Genomic DNA, 10623 nt, shown 5'->3' with positions numbered 1-10623 from the left:
AGTCCCACTATGTCTTACTTTCGGGGGGGGTGTCATACATTGGAAAAAAAAACATGTGTGGTCGCTGGAGAGCTGTCACACAGACAGCTCTCCAGCGACCAACTATGCGAAGTCCCCTGGTAACCAGGGTAAACATCGGGTTACTAAGCGCAGGGCCGCGCTTAGTAACCCGATGTTTACCCTGGTTACCAGTGTAAATGTAAAAAAAAAAGAAAAAAAAGTGAGATGTCATATCTTGTTTTTTCCAGAGGTGATTTTGGAGTTTTGGGGCTGTCGGGACAGAATACAGTGGCTCTTCCTTTGCCTTTTGGTGTTTTTAATCCTTCAGAAAGATACTGTTGACTTCCATCTCCAAGTTCTAATTGTCGCTTCGCCGGAGGGCGCCCCAGTGCAGGCTGCAGTAGGCCGGCTCTGGCGGCGGGTCCATGCGGGGTGGAGTAGATGAAGCTGGCCGCTGCTTGCTGCTCCGGAGCGCACAGTCCGTGCGGGGGATGGTGCACCGGGCCGGGGGAGGACAGGACGTGCAGGTATCCGCCGCCTCCTGCGCCAACCACAGCGCCGCCCCCGGCCACGAACCCCCCGGAGAAGCTGGAGCATTTGTCGGGGAGCAGCAGCTGGTCGTGCACGAGGTGGCTTCCCTTTCTCATGGTACGGAGCCGCCTCCTTCTCCGCTCTCCTCCTTGTGAGGCGGATTGTACGGCTGTGTGTGCTCGGGCCCCAGCTCCGACCTTCGCGCGTAAACCGCATCCCTTCATTCATTGTCAGCTTCCTGGAGCCATTTTTCAGCCGCGGCGGTGGCAGGGAGGTCGGAGCTGGGGCCCGAGCACACACAGCCGTACAATCCGCCTCCCCCGGTGCTCGATAGCCCTCCGACGAGCTCACCTCAGCACCTGCTCTAACTGCAGCCCCGGCCACGAACCCCCCGGAGAAGCTGGAGCATTTGTCGGGAGCAGCAGCTGGTCGTGCCCGAGGTGGCTTCCCTTTCTCATGGTACGGAGCCGCCTCCTTCTCCGCTCTCCTCCTTGTGACCCCAGTAATCCGCACTGCCCGGCCTGCACCCTACAAATAGCCGGGGCTGCAGTTAGAGCAGGTGCTGAGGTGAGCTCGTCGGAGGGCTATCGAGCACCGGGGGAGGCGGATTGTACGGCTGTGTGTGCTCGGGCCCCAGCTCCGACCTCCCTGCCACCGCCGCGGCTGAAAAATGGCTCCAGGAAGCTAACAATGAATGAAGGGATGCGGTTTACGCGCGAAGGTCGGAGCTGGGGCCCGAGCACACACAGCTGTACAATCCGCCTCACAAGGAGGAGAGCGGAGAAGGAGGCGGCTCCGTACCATGAGAAAGGGAAGCCACCTCGGGCACGACCAGCTGCTGCTAACCGACAAATGCTCCAGCTTCTCCGGGGGGTTCGTGGCCGGGGGCGGCGCTGTGGTTGGCGCAGGAGGCGGCGGATACCTGCACGTCCTGTCCTCCCCCAGCCCGGTGCACCATCCCCCGCACGGACTGTGCGCTCCGGAGCAGCAAGCAGCGGCCAGCTTCATCTACTCCACCCCGCATGGACCCGCCGCCAGAGCCGGCCTACTGCAGCCTGCACTGGGGCGCCCTCCGGTGAAGCGACGATTAGAACTTGGAGATGGAAGTCAACAGTATCTTTCTGAAGGATTAAAAACACCAAAAGGCAAAGGAAGAGCCACTGTATTCTGTCCCGACAGCCCAAAAACTCCAAAATCACCTCTGGAAAAAACAAGATATGACACCTCACTTTTTTTTCTTTTTTTTTTTACACTGGTAACCAGTGTAAACATCGGGTTACTAAGCGCGGCCCTGCGCTTAGTAACCCGATGTTTACCCTGGTTACCAGTGAAGCCTTCGCTGAATCGTCAGCATCCCGCAGTTAATGCAGCAAAAGGTACCGGTACGGCTTATATTTTTCCAACGTACAGTACTATGTCTTACTTTCGGGGGTGCTTCTTACATTAGCCGACCCCGCTAAAACCCCCACTACGTCTTACTATCGGGGGTGTCTTACTATCGGGGAAACACGGTAGTACACCCTACATATGGGTGCACCCAGTAACCATCCATACATTATATAGTACACACTACATATGTGTGCACCCAGGAACCAGCCATACAGTATATAGTACACCCTACATATGGGTGCACCTGGTAACCAGCCATACATTATATAGTACACCCTACATATGGGTGTACCTGGTAACCATCCATACAGTATATAGTACACCCTACATATGTGTGCACCCAGTAACCGGCCATACAGTATAGAGTACACCCTACATATGGGTGCACCCGGTAACCAGCCATACAGTATATAGTACACCCTACATATGTGTGTACCTGGTAACCAGCCATACAGTATATAGTACACCCTACATATGTGTGCACCCAGTAACCAGCCATACAGTATATAGTACACCCTACATATGGGTGCACCTGGTAACCAGCCATACAGTATATAGTACACCCTACATATGGGTGCATCTGGTAACCAGCCATTCAGTATATAGTACACCCTACATATGTGTGCACCCAGTAACCAGCCATACAGTATATAGTACACCCTACATATGTGTGCACCCAGTAACCAGCCATACAGTATATAGTTCACCTACCTATGTGTGCACCCAGTAAGCAGCCATACAGTATATAGTACACCCTACATATGTGTGTACCTGGTAACCAGCCATACAGTATATAGTACACCCTACATAAGGGTGCACCTGGTAACCAGCCATACAGTATATAGTACACACTACATATGTGTGCAGCCAGTAACCAGCCATACAGTATATAGTACACCCTACATATGTGTGCACCCAGTAACCAGCCATACAGTATATAGTTCACCTACCTATGTGTGCACCCAGTAAGCAGCCATACAGTATATAGTACAACCTACATATGGGTGTACCTGGTAACCAGCCATACAGTATATATTACATCCTACATATGTGTGCACCCAGTAACCAGCCATACAGTATATAGTACACCCAACATATGGGTGCACCCAGTAACCAGCAATACAGTATATAGTACACCCTACATATGGGTGTACCTGGTAAGCAGCCATTCAGTATATAGTACACCCTACATATGTGTGCACCTGGTAACCATCCATACAGTATATAGTACACCCTACATATGTATGCACCCAGTAACCAGCCATACAGTATATAGTACACCTTACATATGGGTGCACCCGGTAACCAGCCATACAGTATATAGTACACCCTACATATGGGTGCACCTGGTAACCGGCCATACAGTATATAGTACACCCTACATATGTGTGTACCTGGTAACCAGCCATACAGTATATAGTACACCGTACATATGTGTGCAGCCAGTAACCAGCCATACAGTATATAGTACACCCTACATATGTGTGCACCCAGTAACCAGCCATACAGTATACAGTACACCCTACATATGAGTACACCTAGTAACCAGCAATACAGTATATAGTACACCCTACATATGGGTGTACCTGGTAACCAGCCATACAGTATATAGTTCACCTACATATGTGTGCACCCAGTAAGCAGCCATACAGTATATAGTACAACCTACATATGGGTGCACCCAGTAACCAGCCATACAGAATATAGTACACCTTACATATGGGTGCACCTGGTAACCAGCCATACAGTATATAGTGCACCCTACATATGTGTGCACCCAGTAACCAGTCATACAGTATATAGTACACCCTACATTTGTGTGCACCCAGTAACCAGCCATACAGTATATAGTACACCCTACATATGGGTGCACCCAGTAACCAGCCATACAGTATATAGTACACCCTACATATGGGTGCACCTGGTAACCACCCATACAGTATATAGTACATCCTACATATGTGTGCACCCAGTAACCAGCCATACAGTATGTAGTACACATACATATGAGTGCACCCAGTAATCAGCCATACAGTATAGACTGTGGAGACCTGGGTGTCGTAACCAGTGCCTCCCATCAATCCCGTAATGAAACACAAACAGTCCTGGGTGGGTTGAACAGGTCGGTCACAGTTTATTAATTAGATAAGCTGAGAAGGGCAATTACATATCGTAACGGCCGCTCGCGCCGAGCTCCTGTCCGTGATCGACAGGGGAATTGGACCAACGAGCGACTACGACCTTTGCCCTCCTCCGCTTCTTCCGCTGTGACTTAATAAAGGTTACCAGAGTTAGTTATATCACATACGTATATACATTTTTTTTTTTTTTTTTTTTTTTTTTAAACGTAAAATATTACGATAGCATTTACAAATCTACATCATCCCAAAGGTTAGTATCATCTTTAGCCTTTAAAAAGGGAGGGAGGGTGGGACAATGCTTCCAGGTGTCCGCCGGGAGGAAAAGAGAAAGTTCCCGGCCGGACACCTGGATTTAACCCCTGTAGGAGTGGTCGTAGGACCCCTCCCCTCTAGTGACCACTGGCCGGCCGGGGGTCTTCCAATTAGTGCGTCACTAAGGGGGAGTGATGCCAGGGGGGAACTAGCACTGACAACCTTTCCATGCTGCACTCTCTAGGTGCTCCCCAGTCAGAGACGCGCACCTTATACAGTACCGCGTCTGCCATAGTACAACCTACATATGGGTGCAGCAAGTAACCAGCCATACAGTATATAGTACACCCTACATATGTGTGCACCCAGTAACCGGCCATACAGTATAGAGTACACCCTACATATGTGTGCACCCAGAAACCAGCCATACAGTATATAGTACACCCTACATATGAGTGCACCCAGTAACCAGCCATACAGTATATAGTACACCCTACATATGTGTGCACCCAGTAACCAGCCATACAGTATATAGTACACCCTACATATGTGTGCACCCAGTAACCAGCCATACAGTATATAGTACACCCTACATATGGGTGCACCCAGTATCCAGCCATACAGTATATAGTACACCTACATATGGGTGCAACCAGTAACCAGCCATACAGTATATAGTACACCCTACATAAGGGTGCACCTGGTAACCAGCCATACAGTATATAGTACACCGTACATATGTGTGCAGCCAGTAACCAGCCATACAGTATATAGTACACCTACATATGTGTGCACCCAGTAACCAGCCATACAGTATACAGTACACCCTACATATGAGTACACCTAGTAACCAGCAATACAGTATATAGTACACCCTACATATGGGTGTACCTGGTAACCAGCCATACAGTATATAGTACACCCTACATATGTGTGCACCCAGTAACCAGCCATACAGTATATAGTACACCCTACATATGTGTGCAGCCAGTAACCAGCCATACAGAATATAGTACACCTTACATATGGGTGCACCTGGTAACCACCCATACAGCATATAGTACATCCTACATTTGTGTGCACCCAGTAACCAGCCATACAGTATATAGTACACCCTACATATGGGTGCACCCAGTAACCGGCCATACAGTATATAGTACACCCTACATATGTGTGCACCTAGTAACCAGCCATACAGTATATAGTACACCCTACATATGGGTGCACCCAGTAACCGGCCATACAGTATATAGTACACCCTACATATGTATGCACCCAGTAACCAGCCATACAGTATATAGTACACCCTACATATGTGTGCACCCAGTAACCAGCCATACAGTATATAGTACACCCTACATATGTGTGCACCCAGTAACCAGCCATACAGTATATAGTACACCCTACATATGTGTGCACCCAGTAACCAGCCATACAGTATATAGTACACCCTACATATGTGTGCACCTAGTAACCAGCCATACAGTATATAGTACACCCTACATATTAGTGCACCCAGTAACCAGCCATACATTATATAGTACATCCTACAAATGTGTGCACCCAGTAACCAGCCATACAGTATATACCGTGTTTCTCCGATAGTAAGACAGCGTCCTACATTCTTTTACCACTCAAAAGTCCCACTATGTCTTACTTTCGGGGGGGTGTCTTACATTGGAAAAAAAACCTGTGTGGTCGCTGGAGAGCTGTCACACAGACAGCTCTCCAGCGACCAACTATGCGAAGTCCCCTGGTAACCAGGGTAAACATCGGGTTACTAAGCGCAGGGCCGTGCTTAGTAACCCGATGTTTACCCTGGTTACCAGTGTAAATGTAAAAAAAAAAGAAAAAAAAGTGAGGTGTCATATCTTGTTTTTTCCAGAGGTGATTTTGGAGTTTTGGGGCTGTCGGGACAGAATACAGTGGCTCTTCCTTTGCCTTTTGGTGTTTTTAATCCTTCAGAAAGATACTGTTGACTTCCATCTCCAAGTTCTAATTGTCGCTTCGCCGGAGGGCGCCCCAGTGCAGGCTGCAGTAGGCCGGCTCTGGCGGCGGGTCCATGCGGGGTGGAGTAGATGAAGCTGGCCGCTGCTTGCTGCTCCGGAGCGCACAGTCCGTGCGGGGGATGGTGCACCGGGCCGGGGGAGGACAGGACGTGCAGGTATCCGCCGCCTCCTGCGCCAACCACAGCGCCGCCCCCGGCCACGAACCCCCCGGAGAAGCTGGAGCATTTGTCGGGGAGCAGCAGCTGGTCGTGCACGAGGTGGCTTCCCTTTCTCATGGTACGGAGCCGCCTCCTTCTCCGCTCTCCTCCTTGTGAGGCGGATTGTACGGCTGTGTGTGCTCGGGCCCCAGCTCCGACCTTCGCGCGTAAACCGCATCCCTTCATTCATTGTCAGCTTCCTGGAGCCATTTTTCAGCCGCGGCGGTGGCAGGGAGGTCGGAGCTGGGGCCCGAGCACACACAGCCGTACAATCCGCCTCCCCCGGTGCTCGATAGCCCTCCGACGAGCTCACCTCAGCACCTGCTCTAACTGCAGCCCCGGCTATTTGTAGGGTGCAGGCCGGGCAGTGCGGATTACTGGGGTCACAAGGAGGAGAGCGGAGAAGGAGGCGGCTCCGTACCATGAGAAAGGGAAGCCACCTCGGGCACGACCAGCTGCTGCTCCCGACAAATGCTCCAGCTTCTCCGGGGGGTTCGTGGCCGGGGGCGGCGCTGTGGTTGGCGCAGGAGGCGGCGGATACCTGCACGTCCTGTCCTCCCCCAGCCCGGTGCACCATCCCCCGCACGGACTGTGCGCTCCGGAGCAGCAAGCAGCGGCCAGCTTCATCTACTCCACCCCGCATGGACCCGCCACCAGAGCCGGCCTACTGCAGCCTGCACTGGGGCGCCCTCCGGTGAAGCGACGATTAGAACTTGGAGATGGAAGTCAACAGTATCTTTCTGAAGGATTAAAAACACCAAAAGGCAAAGGAAGAGCCACTGTATTCTGTCCCGACAGCCCAAAAACTCCAAAATCACCTCTGGAAAAAACAAGATATGACACCTCACTTTTTTTTCTTTTTTTTTTTACACTGGTAACCAGTGTAAACATCGGGTTACTAAGCGCGGCCCTGCGCTTAGTAACCCGATGTTTACCCTGGTTACCAGTGAAGCCTTCGCTGAATCGTCAGCATCCCGCAGTTAATGCAGCAAAAGGTACCGGTACGGCTTATATTTTTCCAACGTACAGTACTATGTCTTACTTTCGGGGGTGCGTCTTACATTAGCCGACCCCGCTAAAACCCCCACTACGTCTTACTATCGGGGGTGTCTTACTATCGGGGAAACACGGTAGTACACCCTACATATGGGTGCACCCAGTAACCATCCATACATTATATAGTACACACTACATATGTGTGCACCCAGGAACCAGCCATACAGAATATAGTACACCTACATATGTGTGCACTCAGTAACCAGCCATACAGTATATAGTACACCCTACATATGGGTGCACCCAGTAACCAGCCATACAGTATATAGTTCACCATACATATGGGTGCACCTGGTAACCACCCATACAGTATATAGTACATCCTACATATGTGTGCACCCAGTAACCAGCCATGCAGTATATAGTACACCCTACATATGTGTGCAGCCAGTAACCAGCCAGTCAGTATATAGTGCACCCAGTAACCAGCCATACAGTATATAGTGCACCCAGTAACCAGCCATACAGTATATAGTACACCCTACATATGGGTGCACCCAGTAACCAGCCATGCAGTATATAGTACACCCTACATATGTGTGCACCCAGTAACCAGCCATGCAGTATATAGTACACCCTACATATGTGTGCACCCAGTAACCAGCCATACAGTATATAGTACACCCTACATATGGGTGCACCCAGTAACCAGCCATACAGTATATAGTACACCCTACATATGTGTGCACCCAGTAACCAGCCATACAGTATATAGTACACCCTACATATGGGTGCACCCAGTAACCAGCCATGCAGTATATAGTACACCCTACATATGTGTGCAGCCAGTAACCAGCCATACAGTATATAGTGCACCCAGTAACCAGCCATACAGTATATAGTACACCCTACATATGTGTGCACCCAGTAACCAGTCATACAGTATATAGTACACCCTACATATGGGTGCAGCCGGTAACCAGCCATACAGTATATAGTACACCTACATATGTGTGCACCCAGTAACCAGCCATACAGTATATAGTACACCCTACATATGTGTGCACCCAGTAACCAGCCATGCAGTATATAGTACACCCTACATATGTGTGCAGCCAGTAACCAGCCATACAGTATACAGTACACCCTACATATGGGTGCACCCAGTAACCAGCCATACAGTATATAGTACACCCTACATATGTGTGCACCCAGTAACCAGCCATGCAGTATATAGTACACCCTACATATGTGTGCACCCAGTAACCAGCCATGCAGTATATAGTACACCCTACATATGTGTGCACCCAGTAACCAGCCATACAGTATACAGTACACCCTACATATGTGTGCACCCAGTAACCAGCCATACAGTATATAGTACACCCTACATATGTGTGCACCCAGTAACCAGCCATGCAGTATATAGTACACCCTACATATGTGTGCACCCAGTAACCAGCCATGCAGTATATAGTACACCCTACATATGTGTGCAGCCAGTAACCAGCCATACAGTATATAGTGCACCCAGTAACCAGCCATACAGTATATAGTGCACCCAGTAACCAGCCATACAGTATATAGTGCACCCAGTAACCAGCCATACAGTATATAGTACACCCTACATATGTGTGCACCCAGTAACCAGCCATGCAGTATATAGTACACCCTACATATGTGTGCAGCCAGTAACCAGCCATACAGTATATAGTACACCCTACATATGTGTGCACCCAGTAACCAGCCATGCAGTATATAGTACACCCTACATATGTGTGCACCCAGTAACCAGCCATACAGTATATAGTACACCCTACATATGTGTGCACCCAGTAACCAGCCATGCAGTATATAGTACACCCTACATATGTGTGCACCCAGTAACCAGCCATGCAGTATATAGTACACCCTACATATGTGTGCACCCAGTAACCAGCCATACAGTATATAGTACACCCTACATATGTGTGCACCCAGTAACCAGCCATGCAGTATATAGTACACCCTACATATGTGTGCACCCAGTAACCAGCCATACAGTATATAGTACACCCTACATATGTGTGCACCCAGTAACCAGCCATACAGTATATAGTACACCCTACATATGGGTGCACCCAGTAACCAGCCATACAGTATATAGTACACCCTACATATGTGTGCACCCAGTAACCAGCCATACAGTACATAGTACACCCTACATATGGGTGCACCCAGTAACCAGCCATGCAGTATATAGTACACCCTACATATGTGTGCACCCAGTAACCAGCCATACAGTATATAGTACACCCTACATATGGGTGCACCCAGTAACCAGCCATACAGTATATAGTACACCCTACATATGTGTGCACCCAGTAACCAGCCATACAGTACATAGTACACCCTACATATGGGTGCACCCAGTAACCAGCCATGCAGTATATAGTACACCCTACATATGTGTGCACCCAGTAACCAGCCATGCAGTATATAGTACACCCTACATATGTGTGCAGCCAGTAACCAGCCATACAGTATATAGTACACCCTACATATGGGTGCACCCAGTAACCAGCCATGCAGTATATAGTACACCCTACATATGTGTGCACCCAGTAACCAGCCATGCAGTATATAGTACACCCTACATATGTGTGCAGCCAGTAACCAGCCATACAGTATATAGTGCACCCAGTAACCAGCCATACAGTATATAGTGCACCCAGTAACCAGCCATACAGTATATAGTACACCCTACATATGTGTGCACCCAGTAACCAGCCATGCAGTATATAGTACACCCTACATATGTGTGCACCCAGTAACCAGCCATACAGTATATAGTACACCCTACATATGTGTGCACCCAGTAACCAGCCATACAGTACATAGTACACCCTACATATGGGTGCACCCAGTAACCAGCCATGCAGTATATAGTACACCCTACATATGTGTGCACCCAGTAACCAGCCATGCAGTATATAGTACACCCTACATATGTGTGCACCCAGTAACCAGCCATACAGTATATAGTACACCCTACATATGGGTGCACCCAGTAACCAGCCATACAGTATATAGTACACCCTACATATGTGTGCACCCAGTAACCAGCCA

Source organism: Ranitomeya variabilis, chromosome 1 (assembly GCF_051348905.1).
Source record: "Ranitomeya variabilis isolate aRanVar5 chromosome 1, aRanVar5.hap1, whole genome shotgun sequence".
Lineage (NCBI taxonomy): Eukaryota > Metazoa > Chordata > Amphibia > Anura > Dendrobatidae > Ranitomeya > Ranitomeya variabilis.
This window is presented reverse-complemented; position numbering follows the sequence as displayed.